This window comes from Erythrolamprus reginae, chromosome 6 (assembly GCF_031021105.1).
Source record: "Erythrolamprus reginae isolate rEryReg1 chromosome 6, rEryReg1.hap1, whole genome shotgun sequence".
In the NCBI taxonomy this organism is placed as follows: domain Eukaryota; kingdom Metazoa; phylum Chordata; class Lepidosauria; order Squamata; family Dipsadidae; genus Erythrolamprus; species Erythrolamprus reginae.
Window position 1 is genome coordinate 85476446 of NC_091955.1, and position 23275 is coordinate 85499720.

The 23275-nt window shown below is 41.3% G+C and overlaps 1 protein-coding gene across 2 annotated transcripts in view; it reads left to right on the forward strand.

The window, feature by feature from the left end:
* The window catches only part of CALD1 (caldesmon 1), a 242129-nt gene that overhangs the window by 67136 nt on the left and 151718 nt on the right, over window positions 1-23275 (forward strand). Inside the window, exon 2 of one of the 2 annotated variants that reach the window (XM_070754281.1) lies at window positions 20244-20374. The exons of the other annotated variant lie outside the window; for it this stretch is intronic. The gene's annotated coding sequence lies outside the window, so the exon portion shown is untranslated. The remainder of the gene's footprint in view (window positions 1-20243; window positions 20375-23275) is intronic. 2 annotated transcript variants of the gene reach the window in all.

Consider the following 23275-nt stretch of genomic DNA (forward strand, 5'->3'; position numbering starts at 1 on the left):
ATGTGTATTTTCTGCACGTTTTTAGCATTTAAACAGCCTAGTCATTCTGAAGCCTTGCTTGGGTTATACGTTAATCTATTGCTTTCACATGTACTGTAATTGTGCACTGGAGAAGAATATGTTGGGCAGCAAGCCACAATAGCAAACACAGTCGCGATCCCAAAATGTATATTTATTTATACAAGACATTTAGAAGCCATTTCCCTGTTAAGATATATTTATGAGTTTTTGAAACCATCCTACAGCTAAAACTTTCCCCCAGCAGATAGAACTATGTTTGAGTGGCAGATAGCATCCCTTCTTTCACCTACATATCAGTAATAATAGAATAGAATAGAATTCTTTATTGGCCACGTGTGATAGGACGCACAAGTAGTTTGTCTTTGGTGTATATGTTCTCAGTGTACATTTAAAAAAAGACAAGATACATTCATCTAGAATCATAAGGTACAGCACTTAATGATAGCCATAGGGTACAAATAAGCAATCCAGAGGCAATATCAATATATAAATATTTATATTTATAAATATCAATATCAATAACAAGGTGGGACAAGATAAAACAAGGTCTATGTGATATCACTGTACCCAGCATAAACAGGTTTGGTAGGGAAGGTTTGCCTATTTGCTGATGACTCTAAAGTGTGCAATAGGGTTGATATTCCTGGAGGGGTCTGTAATATGGTAAATGATTTAGCTTTACTAGATAAATGGTCAAAGCAATGGAAACTGCAGTTTAATGTTTCCAAATGTAAAATAATGCACTTGGGGAAAAGGAATCCTCAATCTGAGTATTGCATTGGCAGTTCTGTGTTAGCAAAAACTTCAGAAGAGAAGGATTTAGGGGTAGTGATTTCTGACAGTCTCAAAATGGGTGAGCAGTGTGGTCGGGTGGTAGGAAAAGCAAGTAGGATGCTTGGCTGCATAGCTAGAGGTATAACAAACAGGAAGAAGGAGATTGTGATCCGCTTATATAAAGGGCTGGTGCGACCACATTTGGAATACTGTGTTCAGTTCTGGAGACCTCACCTACAAAAAGATATTGACAAAATTGAACAGGTCCAAAGATGGGCTACAAGAATGGTGGAAGGTCTTAAGCATAAAACGTATCAGGAAAGACTTCCTGAACTCAATCTGTCTAGTCTGGAGGACAGAAGGAAAAGGGGGGACATGATCGAAACATTTAAATATGTTAAAGGGTTAAATAAGGTTCAAGAGGGAAGTGTTTTTAATAGGAAAGTGAACACAAGAACAAGGGGACACAATCTGAAGTTAGTTGGGGGGAAGATCAAAGGCAACATGACAAAATATTATTTTACTGAAAGAGTAGTAGATCCTTGGAACAAACTTCCAGCAGATGTGGTTGGTAAATCCACAGTAACTGAATTTAAACATGCCTGGGATAAACATATATCCATTGTAAGATAAAATACAGAAAATAGTATAAGGGCAGACTAGATGGACCATGAGGTCTTTTTCTGCCGTCAGTCTTCTATGTTTCTAAAGGCAATTACCCAGTTTTGGCCTTCAAATGCACCAGCAAATTTGCCAAAAGTCCATCCATGCCTAAGCCAAACCCAATTTTGGAGTCTATTTAAGCCCCCAAAATTCCCTAGATACATAGGAGCAGTTATTTCATGACTGCTGGATTGGATTTCTGCACTGCCAGAAGCCCATCTTCAAATTCTCATATTCCTAAGCGGAAGCAATTTCCCCTTTAAGTTGAATCCTGATGCCTTGAAACTGGACAGCTTCCAGATCTGCAGATTTCAATTTCCGGAATTCTTGGCAATGACTATGTTGGCTAAAGGATCCTGGTCGCTGAAGTCCATGTATGCAGGTTTATATGGTTGGCCTAATTGCGTAGTTTCTGAGCTGGTATTTCATTAGTTGCACCGTACTTCTTTAGTAAGTAAGAAAGAAGATTCTGTAAGCCTGAAATGTGCTGGGACTTGGGCTGGAGAAATGTGTGAGGTCCCCAATTCACATTTAATCTGTTTGTTGATGGTCTTTCATCCAATGTGTGTTTCCTTGCTTGGCTTGGGGGCTAATATGGCATGGGGGATGTAACTCTTGGGTTTTCCCCCCTCTTTCCTATTTGCATTTGTCCTTGGAAGGCATTTGTTATTTTTGGCAGACTCTGCACTATTATTGGGAATTTACTAAGTTCCTTCAAGGCCTCTTTGTTCAGTCATTTAATTTACTCCATTTGCTTAAGGACTTTTTTATTTCACTGAATACAATGAGAGAGAGAGAGGACAGACAGACAGACAGACAGAGAAAGAGAGAGAGAGAAAGAGAAGGAGATACAGAGACACACAGAGAGAGAGAGACAGAGAAAAGAAAAGAAATGGAAAGAGAAAGAAAGAAAGAAGGAAGGAAGGAAGGAAGGAAGGAAAGAAGGAAAGAAAGAAAGAAGGAAATAAAGAAAGAAAGAAAGAGAAAGAAAGAAAGAGAAAGAAAGAAAGAAAGAAAGAAGGAAAGAAAGAGAAAGAAAGAAAGAAAGAGAAAAGAAAGAAAGAAAGAAAGAAAGAGAAAGAAAGAAAGAAAGAAGGAAAGAAAGAAAGAAAGAAGGAAGGAAAGAAAGAAAGAGAAAGAAAGAAAGAGAAAGAAAGGAAAGAAAGAAAGAAAGAAAGAGAAAGAAAGAAAGAAAGAAAGAGAAAGAAAGAAAGAAAGAAGGAAGGAAAGAAAGAAAGAAAGAAAGAAAGAAAGAAAGAAAGAGTGGGTTAGATAATTGGAAGCCTTCAAACGTAATCACCCAGGAGAAATAACTGACTAAAAACAATTGTTAAATATGTTTGGTTTTTGAGGGTCTTCTTGAAAGACAACAGGGAGTGAGGAGATCGTTTGGACGGAAAGAGGTCACCTTGGGCTGCAATTGACTGTCCTGTTGGAAAACCAGTTGGGGCAACAGCAAGCCTACAAATCTGAGTCATGCTTTCCATTTTTAATAAAGGCACATATTTGTAGCTCAGGGTTTGAATAGTGCTCTCTGAGCTTGGTTGTTTTTATGCAGGCCCTTCATTACCCAGAGTAATTTTGAGTTAACCAAGTTAACAATAAATGGCCCAATGAACTGCAAGGGGAGCCACTACAATATAATATGAGAGCAAACCTCACTCCTTAATAGCACTGATGATGTAACCTAGTTGGGTAATGAAACATATGCACAAAAAACAATCAAGCTCAGAGAGTGCCAAGGGCCCCTCATCTCATCACATTCCTGGGCAAATGCGTAGGCAAATTTTAAAAGCAGCTCTTTGGGGGTGACTGTGTACTCTCAGCTCAAGCACAGCAAATAATCTTTGCATGGCCTTCCCAGTTTGGTATTCGCATCCTCTTACTGTTCCTTTAATTTAGGTCAAAGGTCCCTAGTCTTTAAGTGTCTCCTGGAACTCAAAATCTGGATTCTCCAATCCAGTTCCATGACCTGCAACAATACTAACTGAACATTAGAAAACCAAATACAGTGGTGCCTTTACTTACGAACTTAATTCGTTCCGTGACCAGGTTCTTAAGTAGAAAAGTTTGTAAGAAGAAGTAATTTTCCCCATAGGAATCAATGTAAAAGCATAATGTGTGCGATTGGTGAAGCCACAGGGAGGGTGGAGGCCCTGTTTCCTCCCAAGAGATTCCTAGAGAGGCCCCACGGAGGCTTCTCCCCATCTTTTCCAGCCCTGTTTCCTCCCAAGAGATTGCTAGAGAGGCCCCAAGGAGGCTTCTCCCCATCTTTTCCAGCCCTGTTTCCTCCCAAGAGATTCCTAGAGAGGCCCCAGGGAGGCTTCTCCCTACCTTTTCTGGCCCTGTTTCCTCCCATGAGATTCCTAGAGAGGCCCCACGGAGGCTTCTCCCTGCCTTTTCCGGTTACAGTTTCGGAGGCTTGGGTTTGTAAGTGGAAAATGGTTCTTATCTAGAAAAGTTCGTAAGTAGAGGCATTCTTAGCTAGAGGTACCAGATCTGAATAACATAATATCAGAGTTGGAAGAGATCTTGGAGGTCCTCTAGTCCAACCTATACCATTTCAGACAAGGGTGTCCAATCTCTTCTTAAAGACTTCTGGGGATGGAGAACCCACAACTTTTGAGAGCAAGTCTGGTTAATTTTTTTCACTGTCAGCAATTTTTTCCCCTTAGATTGATTCTCTCCTTGATTAGTTTCCATAATGATTTCTTCGGAGAGGGGAGGCATATAATTCCGACAGACAGACAGACAGACAGACAGACAGACAGACAGACAGACAGACAGACAGACAGACAGACAGACAGACAGACAGACAGACAGCTGACTTCATGTGCTGTAGAGAACAGATTGACTTCTCTTCCTTGTGTCTTAAATATTGGAACACTGCTATCAAGAGCAGTCTGCATTAGAAACCCAGAAAATATAGACTAGGAGAAAGAAGGTTGGGAAAATTAGCAGGCCCACTATAATAAATGTGTCTCTTCCTGGCTGCCAGCAACGAAACAGCACCACGATGAAAGAAATTCGTGCTTTGGTTTAGTTTTTGCTTGTAGTTTTCAAACTATATTGCTGTAAAAAAAATGATGAATGGATCTCCTTTCAAGGTCCATGACTTTGACCTGTGTCAAATGTGCAAGAATTCTGGTCTCCCTTAATGGCACTAGAAAGTCTTTTTAGAGTTTTGCTCATCTGAAAATGGAACAGACACAGAGCCAAAAACACAACCCCCCCCAACCCCAAAAGAGGCCAAGAACTTGGACAAATTCCAGCCAAAATAGCTTCGTTCCAGTGAAAACAGGAATCAGATGTACCTTCGCTCTGATAGACTAATAGCATAGTGCTATTTGGCCTACCTTAATTGCAGTGACATTAGACCCAAACTTTTTTTCGTGTACAATTGCCTTAATGGTTACCATCCGCGGCCTAGAATGTCAGGCAGGAATATCCCCTTGTAGAAATGATTTGTGCAGAAGATGTTTTGGTAGATCTTGGTTATTCCTGAAGGTCATTAGAAAAATAAAAGCTAAGCAACATTTGCATCTGTAATAGAATAGAATAGAATAGAATTTTTATTGGCCAAGTTTGATTGGACACACAAGGAATTTGTCTTGGTGCATATGCTCTCAGCGTACATAAATAAAATATACATTTGTCAAGAATCATGTGGTACAACACTTAATGATTTTCATAGGGGTCAAATAAGCAATGAAGAAGCAATATTAATAAAAATCTTAGGATATAAGCAACAAGTTACAGTCATACAGTCAACATGGGAGGAAATGGGTGATAGGAATGATGAGAAAAACTAGTAGAATAGAAATACAGATTTAGTAGAAAGTCTGACAGTGTTGAGGGAATTATTTGTTTAGTAGAGTGATGGTGTTCGGAAAAAAACTGTTCTTGTGTCTAGTTGTGTTGGTGTGCAGTGCTCTGTAGCGACGTTTTGAGGGTAGGAGTTGAAACAATTTGTGTCCAGGATGTGAGGGGTCAGTACATATTTTCCCCGCCCTCTTTTTGACTCGTGAAGTATACAGGTCCTCAATAGAAGGCAGGTTGGCAGCAATTGTTTTTTCTGCAGTTCTGATTATCCTCTGAAGTCTGTGTCGATCCTGTTGGGTTGCAGCACCAAACCAGACAGTTATAGAGGTGCAGATGACAGACTCAATGATTCCTCTGTAGAACTGTATCAGCAGCTCCTTGGGCAGTTTGAGCTTCCTGAGCTGGCGCAGAAAGAACATTCTTTCTGGTGCTTTTTTTATGATGTTTTTGATGTTAGGTGACCATTTTAGGTCAGGAGATATGATAGAACCTAGAAATTTGAAGGTCTCTACTGTTGATACTGTTAATATTAGCGAGAAGGGTGGTAAAAACAGATGTGACCTCTTCTATTTCTGTATTGTGGTAGGAGGCGCATGTTTGAGGACGTGCCTTGTCACGATTAAGTCTTACTGCTGGATATCCCTAAATAACTCTTCAATTCCGCATCCCCCAATCGTGTGCCCTCTAAATACACTGAACTTGGTTCCCATAATTTCCAGGCATGTAGAACAAACTTCCTTTCCCAGAGCAGCATGAAAATATCATATCAGCAAGGTTGGTGTTTGCACAAACTTGGAAAAAGGAAAATATACCAGATGAAGAAATGGCGATTAGGAAAATGCTAGATTGTGCTAAATTAAGCAAATTAACATATGAGTTACAGAGTAAACAAAGTAAATACTACTATACAGTTTGGGGGAAATTATATAGTTGGCCTTCTCCGGGTCCCGTCAACCAAACAATGTCGTTTGGCGGGCCCCAGGGGAAGTGCCTTCTCTGTGGCGGCCCCGGCCCTCTGGAACCAACTCCCCCCAGAGATTAGAACGGCCTGCACCCTCCTTGTCTTTCGCAAATTACTTAAGACCCACCTTTGTCGCCAGGCATGGGGGAGTTAAGTTATCCTTTCCCCCTAGGCTACTACAAGTTATGCATGGTATGTTTGTGTGTATGTTTTTTTTTTTAATAATAAGGGTTTTTTAGTGGTTTTTATTAATTGGATTGTTCATATTGTTTTACCACTGTTGTTAGCCGCCCCGAGTCTGCGGAGAGGGGCGGCATACAAATCCAATAAATAATAATAAAAATAATAATAATAATATAGCTGGATAGAAAAGAAAAAAGAATTGAACTAACGTTTAAGAAAAAGAATGAATAAATGGAAACAGAATTGCAAAGTATTAAGCTAAATTCATTTTGTGTTTTTTCTACGTATGTTTTGTTTTGTTTGTTTATTATCAAAATAAAAAATAATTGAAAAAAAAATATCGCATGTTAATCGGTTAAGACTCATGACCTCTACCCAGAAGAGCCTACAAGCTCCACTACTACGAGAAGGGTTGGATTCAAAAATATCCTCAGAACTAAACTACCACAGATTCCTTTAATAGGGATCTTGCCACAGGGGCAGAACATCAGTACATGACTAAGCACATGAATAAGCATGTGCATACACAAACACACACACACATCTACCCAGTAATGGGCAGCCAAAATGTTTACTGCCACACTGTGGGTATATAAAATATAAAAAGAAATATATAAAACCCTATCATAATTAAAACCAGACAACACATACATACCAAACATAAAATATAAAGAGCCTGGGGGAAAGATGTCTCAAATCCCCCATGCCTGGCCTTATAGGTGGGTCTTGAGTAGTTTACGAAAGACAAGGAGGGTGGGGGCAGTTCTAATCTCCGGGGGGAGTTGATTCCAGAGGGCCGGGGCCGCCACAGAGAAGGCTCTTCCCCTGGGGCCCGCCAGATGACATTGTTTAGTCGACGAGACCCGGAGAAGGCCAACTCTGTGGGACCTTATTGGTCGCTGGGATTCGTGCGGTAGCAGGCGGTTCCGGAGGTACCATGACCTTGGGATGCTGCATCACTTATAAATTCATATCGGATGCCAAGCACCCAAATTTTGATCACATGACTGTGGGGGTGTGATGCAGAGTTAATGGCCCAGTTTTACCCAATGTAGAGTGATGGATGTGAGTGGCTTGAACCTGAGTCCCCCTAGTCTTAATTCTACTCTTTAACAAAGCACCTACCGGACACCACACTGTTGTACAAGTACAGAGAAACATTCACTGCTCTTGCTCTTCGCCTGCGACATGACCTTCAAACCAGTTAAATATGCAACTAGAGACCCAACCGACATTAAGAGGCCCGTGATCTTTTATCTTCGTTGCCTTTCTTACCAGGAGGAGAGATGTAACATATTGTCGCATACAGACTTCATTCCTTCCAAGTTCTCAGGAAGAATGTTGAGCATTCCACCAAGCTCTTCAAGTGGGTGGGAAAAAGTCAAAGGGGGATTTTGGAGGGGATTTTTTTTTTTTTTTGCTAGGCATTCCAAATGCTTGACTAGGCACCCCAGAGCGATCTTCATTCTGGAGAACCAATGCTATGCGGGGGTGGGGTGGGTGAGAGAGAGAGAGAGAGAGAGAGAGAGAGACAGACAGACAGACAGACAGATAGAGAAAGAGAGAGAGAGACAGAGAGAGAGACAGTAGAGAGACAGATAGAGAAAGAGAGAGAGAGAGACAGAGAGAGAGACAGGCAGAGAGACAGATAGAGAAAGAGAGAGAGACAGAGAGAGAGACAGGCAGAGAGACAGAGAGACAGACAGAGAGACAGAGACACACACACAGAGAGACAGAGAGAGAGACAGAGAGAGAGAGAGACAGAGAGAGACAGACAGACACACACACACACACACAGAGACAGAGAGACAGAGAGAGAGACAGACACACACACACACACACAGAGAGACAGAGAGAGAGACAGACAGACACACACACACACACACACACACAGACAGAGAGATAGAGAGAGACATAGAGAGACAGAGACAGAGAGAGAGACAGAGACACACAGAGAGATGGAGAGAGAGAGAGAGAGACAGAGAGAGAGAAAGAGAGAGACAAAGACACACAGAGAGAGATGGCACAGTGGATGGTTGCAGGCAAGGGGTAAGGCTTCCACTTACCAGCCACTACCAGTATGCCCTCTGGAATCGTTGAGGGCGGACAAGTGCCCATCGGCATGAGATTTCACTTCTGTGTAGGCTCAGCAAGCGATATCTCATGCAAAGACTTCATGAACTCAATCTGTATAGTCTGCAGGACAGAAGGGAAAGGGAGGACATGATCGAAACATTTAAATATGTTAAAGGGTTCAATAAGGTTCAGGAGGGAAGTGTTTTTAATAGGAAAGCGAATACAAGGAAAAGGGAGCACAATCTGAGGTTAGTTGGGGGAAAGATCAGAAGCAAGGTGAGAAAATATTATTTGACTGAAAGAGTAGTAGATGCTTGGAACAAACTTCCAGCAGACGTGGTTGGTCAATCCACAGTAACGGAATTTAAACATGCCTGGGATTAACATATATCCACCCTAAGATAAAATACAGGAAATAGTATAAGGGCAGACTAGATGGACCATGAGGTCTTTTTCTGCCATCAGTCTTCTATATTTCTAAGATGCTCTTGCACTTGAGATTTTGCCAATTTTTGCTGATTACTTTGTTTCCGCGCTTGCGCAGAGGCAAAAAGCGCTGAAAATCGGCAATATCTCGTACGAGCGTCTTCGCGTGAGATTTCACCTGCTGCACATGTGCAGAAGCCAAATCTCACATGTGTGCATGCGTGAACACATCGGGGTGCATAGACGCATCGGGGTGCCTAGACGCGTGCCCTGTCTCGGAAAGTATGACACAACCTTGGCATTCAATGGGAGGATGAGATGTGACCGGCCATTCAATTTAGTAAATATTCTTAGCAGGATATGATTCCTTTTCAAAATAAAATGTCCATTAGTCCCAAGTGGTTAGCAACAGTTCCACTTTTTTGTTTATAAGTGCCTTCTCTGTTCTGCAAACATCTGGATATATTTGAACTGAGATTTCTAGATATGGTTTTTGACAGCGCTGGGTTGCTCCCGGTCCAGTCCGGTTCTGCAAACTGGTAATGCCGGCAGAGGGAGGCTCCATTCACCCACCCCGCCAGGGCACTTTTGCGCATGCGTGGATGTGCGAACCGCCAGCTTTCAAACTCACCCCTGGTTTTTGTCCACGCCAACTGGTAACTGTCAAAGCCAAAATCTTCCTACGCAGCTCTTCCTTCCCACCTTCCCTGTATGCAAAGCAGGGCAAGGAATTAACATAGAAACATAGAAACATAGAAGACTGACGGCAGAAAAAGACCACATGGTCCATCTAGTCTGCCCTTATACTATTTCCTGTATTTTTATCTTATAATGGATATATGTTTATCCCAGGCATGTTTAAATTCAGTTACTGTGGATTTACCAACCACGTCTGCTGGAAGTTTGTTCCAAGGATCTACTACTCTTTCAGTAGCATCGTTGTGTAGCTGCCCAGACTTGCTACTCTCCCATCCTCCCATGCTGAGGATTGTGGATTAGCACTGCCAGGGAACCACAGATCAACAAATGCAATTTCAGAGGAGAAATGCTTTCTATTTATACGAGGCGACCTGTGACCCGTTGTGTCGTTGTTTCAGAGATTTTCCTTAGCTAAACAAAGAAATAGAATGACATCCCCCCCCCAACTGGGTGGGCCAAAAAAGTAGTGACAGTGGCAGCAACCTCCAACTTCCTGCCAGCTTCCCCACTGATTTTTGTGTGTGTAGGAAGCTGGCAGGGAGCTTTGGAAATGATGATCGGGTGACCACAGCTCAGTGTGGCAGTGTGACAGTATGAAACCAGTCACAACTGTGCTAAATTTCATTTCTGTGGGGGCTATGGATCCCAAATTCTGAACATATTCTGTAAATCGGACTAGATTACTTATGGGACCGCCTGCTGCAGCATGAATCCCAGTAACCTGTTAGGTCCCACAGAGTGGGCCTTCTCTGGGTCCCTTTAGACAGACAATGTTGTCTGGCGGGGCCTAGGGGCAGAGCCTTCTCTGTGGCGGCCCCGGCCCTCTGGAATAAGCTCCCTCCAGAGATTCGCACTGCCTCCACCCTCCTTGCTGTTCGCAAGACTCTTAAGACTCATTTATGTCACCAGGCATGGGGCAATTAGATCAAGCCCCCCCCCCATTTACTAAATGTGATGAGTGGTTGTGAACGACTTGGCTGACTGGTTTTAATATATTGGATTTTTAGTTTGTGATTTTTAATTAATTCGATTTGTTGTTGGATTGGGGTTTTGTACTATATTGTTATTGTAATAATAATAATAATAATAATAATAATAATAATAATAATAATAATTGTTTATATTGTGTCCTGTGAGCCACCACGAGTCTTTGGAGAAGGGCAGCATACAAATCTAAATAATAATAAGGTGCTATTGCTAACACGTTGTAAGCTGCCCTGAGTCTAAGGAGGAGGGCGGCATAAAAATTGAATAATTAATAAAAAAACAAACAAACAAACAAATAAGCAAGCAAACAAACAAACAAACAAACAAACAAATAAATAAATAAGGCATCAGCCATAAAGTTCTTTCCCCCAGGAAGATAACGCAGGGAGAAATTAAATCCATTAAAATGTTGTATCTGACCAGATGAAGAGATCGATGACCGAATATTTTTCAGTCTGCATTTGCTTGGGCAGATGCCCAAAGAACCATGTGCTTTGTTTTCATAATTTCAGCACCTCTTTGCATCTGAGCCAATTTGCTTTCAGGTCAGCTATATCAAGTATTCTTGTGATGCTCATGTAAGTGCTTGATGGGCACTTTTGTCCCACCCAGTTACCTGGTCATTGGGTGTCTTCCCTCCCCCCTATGTCAAGGTGCCATCATGCCTCATTTTGTTTCATGAAACTTTTGAAATGGATCGAGGTGGAAGGAGGAACAATTGGCACAGAGGAATAAATAACAAGTAAGATGGATGACAATCACAGGGAGACTGTGGGGTGATACAAAAATGCTTAGCAACGAGGGACAATAGGCTGAGGTTTCCAGAAGAACAAGAACCAGAATTGTATATCTCCTTCGACACCCAAAGGTGGTAAAAGAGGAGGAGGAAGAAGATCCAAATTATATTATCCAGATTTTATGAGAGAAAATTATAAATGATAATTGGTGCCCCCAACCTGTTCTGTCAAGCTCTCTGGTAGAATCCTCCCAAAAAATGCCCAGATACAATTTCAAACACACGCACATTTGAAAATTCAAAACAATGTTCTTTATACTGAAAATGCAAATAAACGAAGCACTCTTTTTGTATAGCAAAGAGCACTTGTCTCCAAACAAACTGGTAATTTGTACAAGTCCCTTATCAGTCCTATGATACTTAGCTTGCAGCTGTGAGGCAATTCACAGTCCTTCTTTCACAAAGTGAAAAACACTTTGCTCTGGTTTAGTTTCAAAGCGGGGAAAAATCAGCACACAAAGGTCAAAGTCAGTAAAGCAGTCACGAAACACAACGATCAGATAATCCTCCACAATGGCCAAACTCACAGGCTGCTATTTATAGCAGCCTCACTAATTACCACAGCCCCACCCAACCACAGGTGGCCTCATTTTCTTTGATAATAATCTCTCAGTTGTTGCTGCCTATGCATCGCTCTCCACATGGGTGGCTGTATCATTAACTCTTGTTCCGAATCCAAGGAGGAGCTAGATAATTGATCTCCTTCTGAACTGTCTGCCACACTCTCCTTCTCCCTGTCACTCATGTCTTCTTGGTCAGAGGAGCCTTCATCATCAGATTCCACCGGGAGCAAAACAGGCCTGCAGCATGTGGATGTCTCCCCCACATCCACAGTCCTTGGGGCAGGAGCTGGGCCAGAGCTAACCACAACACGACCTAATAGATGTTTCAAGCCTGGCAAACAGAACAGGAGTGTCTCGTTTTGCCTTCATTCCAACTCCGATTCTTTTTCCCCCTTCCTTGGTTCTTAGAGGAATGGGAAGATCTTAGTCGATGATGGCAAGAAGCAATGCCATTAATAAACTGGTGTAGAGTCTAGACAAGAGTTAAGCACCAACAGTCAGCACTTACAAGTTTCCCATGAGAAGCACAGCAGTCTTGGAATGCTGTAAATAACTTAATGCCATTTGTGTTTTCTGAAGACAAAGGAGAGACAACTGGTTGGCTTTTAACCAATTGTGTCTCACATTCACCACAACCGAGGTGGGATTCAGCAGGTTATGACCAGCTCTTGAGAAGAAATTTTGAGTAGTTTGGAGAACCGATCAAAATCAAATTTTTTTGAATTCCACCACAAAGTTTCTGACTGTGTTTTCCAGTGGCATTTAGCATTCATCTGAAGGTGCATAAGAGGATGCATTAAGTCAAATGCTGCGTCTAGGCTTCCCTCAGGTTCTCAGCTAAAGCTGGTCACAGCCGTTCTGGCCCGACTATATAAAGAGCTGTCAAGGGTACTGACTTTGCCACTCCCTGTTAGCCTAAGCGTGCCGCGCTCAGCAGACAGGTTAGCACTTTCACTATTAGCATTTATCTTGAGCTGAATACACTTGTTAGCCATTTGAACATGTCTGCCTCAGTTTATATCTTCTAAGATATATCATCAAAGGCCAATTGTCTTTTATTTTAAAGAAAGAAACAGTTAAACTAAATTTAGAAAAATGGATTCTTGTTATTAATTTTATTCACTGTCCAAGGTACAACTGATCTGTTGATACCCAAAGCATGTTAGAAAGTAACCATTTCTGTTCTAAGATGCAACCTATAATCCAGTGATGGCAAACCTATGGCACGGGTGCCACAGGTGCCACACGGAGCCATATCTGCTGGAATGCGAGCCCTAGCCCAGCTCCAACGTGCATGTGTGTGCTGGCCAGCTGATTTTTGCCTTTCACAGCAGCTCTGGAAGCACATTTTTGGCTTCCAGAGAGCCTCCGGGGGGATGGAGAAGGGCATCTTTACCCTCCCCTGGCTCCAGGGAAGATTTTGGAGCCTGGGGAGGGCAAAACATGAACCTACTGGGCCCACAAGAAGTTGGGAAACAGGCCATTTCCAGCCTCCAGAGGGCTCTGGGGGATGTGTTTTTGCCCTCCCCAGGCATTGAATTATGGGTGTGGGTACTCGCACATGTGAAATATTTATTTATTTATTAGATTTGTATGCCGCCCCTCTCCGAAGACTCGGGGCGGCTAACAACAATAAAAAGACAATGTAAACAAATCTAATATTAAAAATAATCTAAAAAACCCCAATTTAAAGAACCACTCATACATACAAGCATACCATGTATAAATTCTATAAGCCTAGGGGGAAGTGAAATTTCAATTCCCCCATGCCTGATGACAGAGGTGGGTTTTAAGGAGCTTGCGAAAGGCAAGGAGGGTGGGGGCAACTCTGATATCTGGGGTGAGCTGGTTCCAGAGGGTTGGGGCTACCACAGAGAAGGCTCTTCTCCTGGGTCCCGCCAAACGACATTGCTTAGTCGACGGGACCCGGAGAAGGCCAACTCTGTGAGACCTAACCGGTCACTGGGATTCGTGCGGCAGAAGGCGTTCCCGGAGATATTGTGGTCCGATGCCATGAAGAGCTTTATAGGTGATGACCAACACTTTGAATTGTGACTGGAAATTGATCAGCAACCAATGCAGACTGTGGAGTGTTGGTGTAACATGGACATACCTTGGGAAGCCCATGATTGCTCTCACAGCTGCATTCTGCACGATCTGAAGTTTCTGAATACTTTTCAAAGGTAGCCCCATGTAGAGAGCATTACAGTAGTCGAACCTCAAAGTGATGAGGGCATGAGTGGCGCACGCTCTTTCGCACCTGAGGAAAAAAAGGTTCGCCATCACTGCGATAATCAGTAGCTCAATTTCAACTCTGTTTTCTAAAACACTTTAAAACCACCCTTCTTAACCCTAAATCTTCTGGTGTTTATTTTAATAGAAAAAAAATTGGTCATGTTTATTGTTTTTTCCCCCTGCAGTGATAACACTTAGATGTATATACCACTTCATGGTGCTTTAAACCTATCTCTAAGTGGTTTACAGTGCCATCATTTTCTCTGAACAATCTGGGCCCTCATTTTACTGACCGCAGAAGGCTGAATCAATTTTCACCAAGTGTGGATCGAACTCCTGTTTGTAGGCAGAGTTAGCTTGCAATACTGCATTCTCACCACTGGGCCAACACAGCTCTTCTTCTATCTCAGATTGCTATTGATTGCCTATTAGGCTCACCTGGTTTTACAACCAGAGGTTACTCTCTCTGCAAATTTTAATAAGAATAAAACAAACAAAAACATGTTTCTCACTTCTTCCCTCTGAGGACACTAATGGAATGCTAACCAGTTCCCTCACAGCAAAAGCACAGTTTATTTTTAATTAAAAATAACAAAGTTGAGTTGACCTCCGTTTTCTCCAGCTGCTTTTTTTCCATCATGGCAGTTTATAGGCCACAGACTCCTTGCCGCTTGTTGGAAGAAATATCCATCTGGTTCAGTTCCGGGAAAAAAACACTGGAAACATGGAGGCTGATGGGAAAAAAGCTTTAATGATTAAGCAGAATGACATGTGGCTCTGGTCAGCTGACCACATGGAGTTGAGAATGGGGGTTATTTATACCTTCTCTTGGGCCTTGCCCTTGAGCTTCCTATTCCTGTGCAATAACATGTATCCTATTGGCTGTTGTCAGACTCCCATGGGGCCATGTAGGGATTATGTGGGGGTCATAGCTGGCTCTATAGGCAAAGTACAACTGCTAGATGCTTGTCCGAGCTATGTTTGGTTGATGTTTATGAGCGTGATGCAACGAAGGGGCCCTGAGCAATTCCTATTGTGGCTGAGGGCTAATTCTACTTTTGTTAGATCTTGGGTGAGGGCATTTGCTTATGATTAAAGCTAGCCATTTCCTTATCTTCTAAGTGCTGACATCTGCTGAGGGTATATATATATATGTATCACATGAAAAAACAAACCAACAAATGTATATATATATATGTATCACATGTTTTTTGTTGACATAAAAAACCCATATATATATATATATATATGATGGTCTTGGTATATTCGGGTTTCTTCCCATGTAGGATTTGGAAATTTCTGGTGATGTTTCGACGAGGTCCCACTTGTCATCTTCAGGCTGGTGTTTCTGTCCTTGTTCTAGGGCGAACACGGACAGAAACACCAGCCTGAAGATGACGAGTGGGACCTCGTCGAAACGTTGCCAGAAATTTCCAAATCCTACATGGGAAGAAACCGGAATATACCAAGACCATCATACCTGTACCCGTGAAAATCTACGAAAACATATATATATATGTCACATGTTTTTTTTGCTGAATTTGAAAATTAAGGGAGACTAGGATAGACCAATCTATCTATATATATATATATGTCACATGGTTTTTTTTGTGCTGAATTTGAAAATTAAGGGAGACTAGGATAGATCTATTTCGGCCTTATTTCGGCCTCATCAGCTAGCCATACCCAATGGGACTTGAACCTGAAACCTTTGCCTTGTAAGGCAGAGAATTATCCTCTAGGCTACAGTATCCAATCCCATGTAAGTTTCCCTCACAAGTTGTCAAAGACAAAGCTTTGTCTGCCCTAGCACAAAGCCAAAGGCACCAGCCTGAAGATGACGAACGGGACCTCATTGAAACATCACCAGGAATCTCTGAAACCTACACGGGAAGAAACCCAAATATACCAAGACCTTCATACCTGTACCTGTGAAAATCTACAAACACACTCACACACACACATAATACAAATAAGAAATATCTTGAGGCCTATGGGAGGACAGATGTAGTATATGTTGAACTGAGTGCTTTTTGGATTGGTCAGCCTTTGGGGCCAAAATGAAGGAATAAATAAATCAAATCTAAATGAGGTTGGAAGCAAAATAATTGGCTGATCTCCTTCCATTTCTTGCTACCCCCCGTTGTGGGCAGTTCTTGTTGTGTGGCCAGATGATCCACCCTCATCAGTTTCTTCATTTTTATCGCTATCCCTCCACTGAGACTGATGGGTAAGAAAATGCTTACACCAGATGTTATAAGTGATGAAGCTGCTCTCTGCAGGGGAAGTAGTTTATAAGCCACATCTCAGCAGACTCTTTTACTAACTAGATAATCTGGGGCTGTAATTCTTCTATAAAAAATGCTTTGGCAAATCTCTATTATGCTTTATTTGGAAATAGATTGTGTGTGTGTGTGTCAGTTGTTGGTGAGAGGATTAGGATGGGAGAGTGACACTGGATCATAAGAATATTATCGCATATTTTTCTGTTGAGGAGTAAACCACCAAATAGGAAAGTGAACACAAGAACAAGGGGACACAATCTGAAGTTGGGGGAAAGATCAAAAGCAACATGAGAAAATATTATTTTACTGAAAGAGTAGTAGATCCTTGGAACAAACTTCCAGCAGACGTGGTAGATAAATCCACAGTAACTGAATTTAAACATGCCTGGGATAAACATATATCCATCCTAAGATAAAATACAGAAAATAGTATAAAGGCAGACTAGATGGACCATGAGGTCTTTTTCTGCCGTCAGTCTTCTATGTTTCTATGTTTCTAAATATTGTAGATCTTTCTCCAAAGGAAAAACAAGTTAACAAAACCAGTAAAACAATATTGTTGGGAAGGCACTCCTTAAAGTATTTCCCCCTGGAACTACCATGTAATACAAAATAAACTAAAAATGTTTGAATCACTCTTTCATGTCAGTTTTCATGGTCTTTTCCTTGAAGGTCATATTAATTTGGCATCAGATGAAAGTTAATGCTAGTTTGGGACGAGGATTTGCTAGGAAGAGAACTTTTTTGTTTCCAGTTTAAATCAGTTAGCCAATCAAAGGATCATCTATAAAAAGAAATCTCCCATACTTCCTTGGCAAACACTTCTGGAACCGCAGAACAGATGTGGTCCCTAAATGTGGCTGATAGGAGTTATGTTCTAAAGCACCTAGAAAGCTATGTGTTGCTAAATTGGCACTATCAGGTCTCAATCTTTGGGGTGGCTGTCCAAATTTCTTTCTGGCATGGGAGACGGTCAGCAAACGTGAGAAATTGTTTATATTGATATGAAACGAACTTGTAGATGACCCTCACTCTGTCAAAGAACGTGGAATACTCATATCCAACAACCTAAATGCTAGAGCCCACTTTAACAACATTGCCAAAAAAGCACTAATAGTTGTACATTTAATCTTATGTAGCTTCTTCTCTGGCAACATTGCACTGCTAACCAGAGACTACAAAACATTTGTTTGACCAATTCTAGAATACAACTCACCAGTCTGGAACCCGAATTGCATCTCAGGCATTAATACAATCGAGAGAGTCCAGAAATATTTCACAAGTTCCCATTTAGAACCAATGCATCTCCATGCGATTTAGGACAAAGTCTTTCTGAGCGTATTTCTAGTAGACTTTCTATTATCTGACAGAGAAACACATCTTTTTACCCATAATAGAGAAGTTTGATCTATTGATCTTTATAGGTCTGGAGTCCAACTATTACAATAGAAGAGAAGATTTGTAGCTTGGGATGGAATTGTGGGGCCATTGTCCCAAAGGTGCTTTTTCAAGAGGCAACTGGACTTTCTGGTTTATCTTTGAGGATGTTTCACTTCTCATCCAAAAAGCTTCTTCAGCTCTGACTGGATGATGGGGAATGGAAGGATTTATACGGTAATTTGCATTCGTTGAGGTCACACGGAGGTTTATCTGTTACCTGTGTACTAGTGCAAATGGGTGTGCAACCTTCCAGGAACTGCTGAAAGTTCTGTGTTGTACACTGGAGATAAATGGTGTCGTATCCATCCCCTTTGAGACAGGGCTGCTTAATTTTGACAAAGATGGCTTCTTTGATCCCTCTTTCAAGCCAGAGGTCCTCTCTATCCAGTGATGGGCTGCCAAAACTTTTACTGCCACATTGTGGGTGTGGCTTATTTTATGGGTGTGGCTTGATGGTCATGTGATGGGTAGGAGTGGCTTGCTGGCCATGTGACCAGGTGGGAGTGGCTTGACAATCATGTGACTAGGGGTGGCTTAAAGGTCATATGACTGGGTGGGAATGGCTTACCAACCAAGATAAGTTTTCAAATAGGTGCTTGGACTCTTTTTTTCCCAGTTGATTAAGTCACATTATTTGAATAGCCACAGAAAGGACAAATGATAGACAGCATCATTTGTTGAGAAGCATAGTAACATTTTAAGGTTTTGTACTGAACCCACAAGGTGCAGTATGATAACAGCTTAGGCAAGTAGCTCAATTTTCTTTAATTGCTACATAATGATTAAAATGATTAAAGTGTTTACGGGTAAAAACATACTATTTATTTCCTATTTTAAAAGTAATTAAGGATCATCAGGACTTTGAAACTTAAAGATAAACAAGACTCGGATTATTATAAAATTTGGGGGAAGTTTTATGATTGGATAGAAAATTAAGAGATATATTATGTATGTATTAGTAATTGGTTAACTTTGGAAAAATTGAAACAAGAGAATTTGCAAGCCAGATGGCAAAGATGAGAAATGGGGGTAGCGCTGTATAATGATATAACACAAAATTTACTTATTGTCTAGACTTAAACATATAGAACTTTATTTTACGATGTAGGTGATATATTTTGAATAGTTTCTTTTATTAAAGATACATATATATATAGAGAGAATTTTTAATTAGCTATATGATATAAGATTAAAACTTAGATAAAAGAGATTCTATTATTCTTTACATTGTTGTAACTTTTTGTAGTAAGACGGTCAGGGAAAAAAATTAATTTAGAATTTTAAGAATTGCTAATATTGTATAAAACTAACAGAAAATTTTACACGGGGAGGGATAAGGGATAACAATGTCACTTGGCGGGACCCATGGGAAGATCCTTCTCTGTGGCGGCCCCGACCCTCTGGAACCAACTCCCCCCAGAGATTAGAATTGCCCCCACCCTCCTTGCCTTTCATAAGCTACTTAAAACCCACTTCTGCCATCAGGCATGGGGGAATTGAGATCCTCTTTCCCCCTAGGCCTTTACAATTCTATGCATGATATGTATGTATGTATGTCTGGTTTTTATATTAATGGGTTTTTAATCGTTTTTAGTATTAGATTACTATTGTGCACTGTCTTATTGTTGCTGTTAGCCACTCCGAGTCTCCGGAGAGGGGCGGCATACAAATCCAATAAATGAATGAATTAATGAATGAATGAATGAATGAATGAATGAATGAATAAGTAAATAAATAAATAAGAGCCTCCATTGAGGGAGTAATGAGAAAAGTTTGTATATGATTGATTTTAAGCATTGTTATTGTGTTTATAACTATATATCGTTTTATTTTATGGTGGCGAAAAAATAAAAAATCTCATACCGGGAAAAAGGATCATCAGGAAAGACAATAAAAAAACCTATTAAGTATTCAATAAATAGTGCATAAACTTAATACCCCTACTATGCCTTTGCTGTCTCCAAAAGAGCGGATGGACCGCTACATCTTGTCCTGATGGATTTGTTCTCCGATGTTGAGCAGTACATATATGAAGTGGTTGTTCTGAAGGAATTGATTTGGATTAGACGCAGAACTGTCATTCTAAATTAACCCCATCTTTCAATGTATCCATGTATAATGCTTCCAGGCTGATCAAAACAGGGTGAGATAAATTCCAGAGCTTATTGGGCTTGAAAAATAAAAAGAGTAGTCCATTGTTGGGAGGGAATAATTATACTCAAGCTTAGATTTAGAGCATAGAATTATACCTGACTCTTGACAAAAATGAAAGGCCGAGCGTTTATTTTTCTCTTTTGTCCAATTTTCCTCAGGCAAACATTCTTGGAGGGGATTCTTTTACATCAATCCCGTTCTTCGAAATCTTCATTCCAAGCTATCTGCATTTGCTTGTCAGATAACCTACAGAAAGTTGGTGTTATCATCAAAAGTGAATAGTGGAAAGGTATTTTTTTACTCTCTGAAGATTCCCATATTTTCCGATGTAGTTGAGAGAGAAGAAGGGAGAGGGAGAGAGAGGGAGGGAGGGAGAGAAGGATGGAAAGGGAAGAAGGAAGGAAGAGAGGGAGGGAGAGAGAGAGAGAGAGAGAAGGGAGGTAAAGGGACAAGGACAGGGAAGGAAACATAGAAACATAGAAACATAGAAGTCTGACGGCAGAAAAAGACCTCATGGTCCATCTCGTCTGCCCTTATACTATTTTCTGTATTTTATCTTAGGATGGATATATGTTTATCCCAGGCATGTTTAAATTCAGTTACTGTGGATTTATCTACCACGTCTGCTGGAAATTTGTTCCAAGGATCTACTACTTATTTATAATATTTTCTCATGTTGCTTTTGATCTTTCCCCCAACTAACTTCAGATTGTGTCCCCTTGTTCTTGTGTTCACTTTCCTATTAAAAACACTTCCCTCCTGAACCTTATTTAACCCTTTAACATATTTAAATGTTTCGATCATGTCCCCCCTTTTCCTTCTGTCCTCCAGACTATAGAGATTGAGTTCATTAAGTCTTTCCTGATACGTTTTATGCTTAAGACCTTCCACCATTCTTGTAGCCCGTCTTTGGACCCGTTCAATTTTGTCAATATCTTTTTGTAGGTGAGGTCTCCAGAACTGAACACAGTATTCCAAATGTGGTCTCACCAGCACTCTATATAGCGGGATCATAATCTCCCTCTTCCTGCTTGTTATACCTCTAGCTATGCAGCCAAGCATCCTACTTGCTTTCCCTACCGCCTGACTGCACTGTTCACCCATTTTGAGACTGTCAGAAATCACTACCCCTAAATCCTTTTCCTTTGACGTATTTGCTAACACAGAACTGCCAATACAATACTCACATTGAGGATTCCTTTTCCCCAAGTGCATTAGTGGGAGAGAGAGAGAGAGAGAGAAAGAGAGAGAGAAAGAGAGAGAAAGAGAGTGAGAGAGAGAGAGAGAGAGAGAGAGAGAGAGAGAGAGTTATCAAGTTGTTAAATATGCTTTAAAAGAAGAGAAATGTCCTTGTAGGTTTTTAAAATCTGTTTTCCGCAAAGACTAAAATCTGCCATAGATCATCTAATGTGAACCTTAGGTTTGAATCCTTGACTCAAAGTTAGACTGACTCTCTTTGCCACTTTGCAGTGTAAGCCAGCACGAGTCAAACAAACAATGTCTTTATAATATGAACCAGTCTGTCTGCGTAAAAACACATAACTTGAACAGCATCTTTTGTTGACGGTGGCACTGCATTTCCTGAAATATCTCAGCCTTGGGCGAAAACTTGAGGATGCTTTAAAAGCATGAAATCTACACAATTTGGTGTATAATTGGAGGCTTCAGACTATAAGACGTGTCTAGAGCTGTTGGCTAGGACAACAGTTTGGACAAGAGGGTGCCTGTTGACGAGTTGTTTGAACTTTGTCCCCTTGTTTTTCATGATGGTTTTGACAAGCTGCAAGCTATGATCATGTGTTTAGGACATAAACCTACAATCTTTGATTTTTTATTTAGGAGTACAGTAATACCTTGTCTTACGAACTTAATTGGTTCCGGGACGAGGTTCGTAAGGTGAAAAGTTTGTAAGATGAAACAATGTTTCCCATAGGAATCAATGGAAAAGCGAATGGGTGCAAGCCCAAAACTTACCCCTTTTGCCCATTACTGCCAGCATTCAGATCCTTGTTCGAGGGTGGGGGGTGGCGGGGTGGTGGGGGATGTGACATTCCCGGCAGTGCTGCTTCTTCTGAAAGGGAAACCGCCACCACCACCATTATCCTCTTGTCCTGGCAAGAGGGATGGAATCCTCCGGGACATGGCAGCCCCACCCTCTGTGGCGGTGAAGGGGCTGGGAGAGGGCTTTCTCTGAGCGCTTCGGGAACGCCTGCCCTGCACCTCTCGCAGCCCCTTCGCTGGGAGCGCTTTTGTCCAGAGCTGTCAGAGAAGGGGCTGCAGGAGAGGCGGGGCAGGCATTCCCAAAGTGCTTGGAGAACACCAACTTTCTGTAAGTTATTTGACAAGCAATTTGACAGTGGGGTGGGTGGATAATTTAACAACTAGTTCACCCAAAGCAGTGCATACAGCTCATCTGTCATTGAATACAGCTCATCTGTCTTGAACCCACCCTGCATTTCAGACATAAACACTCTAGAAAATGTCCAGAGATACTTTACGAGAAAAACCCTCCACTCCTCCATTCGCAATAACATACCCTATACAACTAGACTTACAATCCTAGGTTTAGAAAGATTAGAACCACATCGCCTTAAACATCACCTAAGCATAGCCCATAAAATCATCTGCTACAATGTCCTTCCTGTGAACGACTACTTCAGCTTCAACCACAACAACGCACGAGCACACAACAGATACAAACTTAAAGTAAACCGCTCCAAACCCGACTGCAGGAAACATGTAACCGAGAAGTTGATGCATGGAACTCAGTACCTGACTCTGTAGTATCTTCACCTAACTCCCAAAACTTTACCCCTAGACTATCCAGTGTTGACCTCTCCCAATTCCTAAGAGGTCTGTCTGTAAGGGGCGTGAATAAGTGCACCAGAGTGCCTTCTGTCCCCTGTCCTAATGTTTCTCTTTTACTAGTATCATGTATATAAATATTATTATATCTCTGTATACCACCTATACCTACTTGATAAAACAAGTATCAACCAGTCAACCAGTCAACCAGTCAACCAACCAACCAACCAACCAACCAACCAACCAACCAACCAACCAACCAACCAACCAACCAACCAACCAATAATTCTCACGACTATAGTACTCTTTTTTATTTTTTATTTCTAATTATAAAAACACTGCATTTAAAATGCCCTTGGCCAAATAAATTATACTTCCAATACAT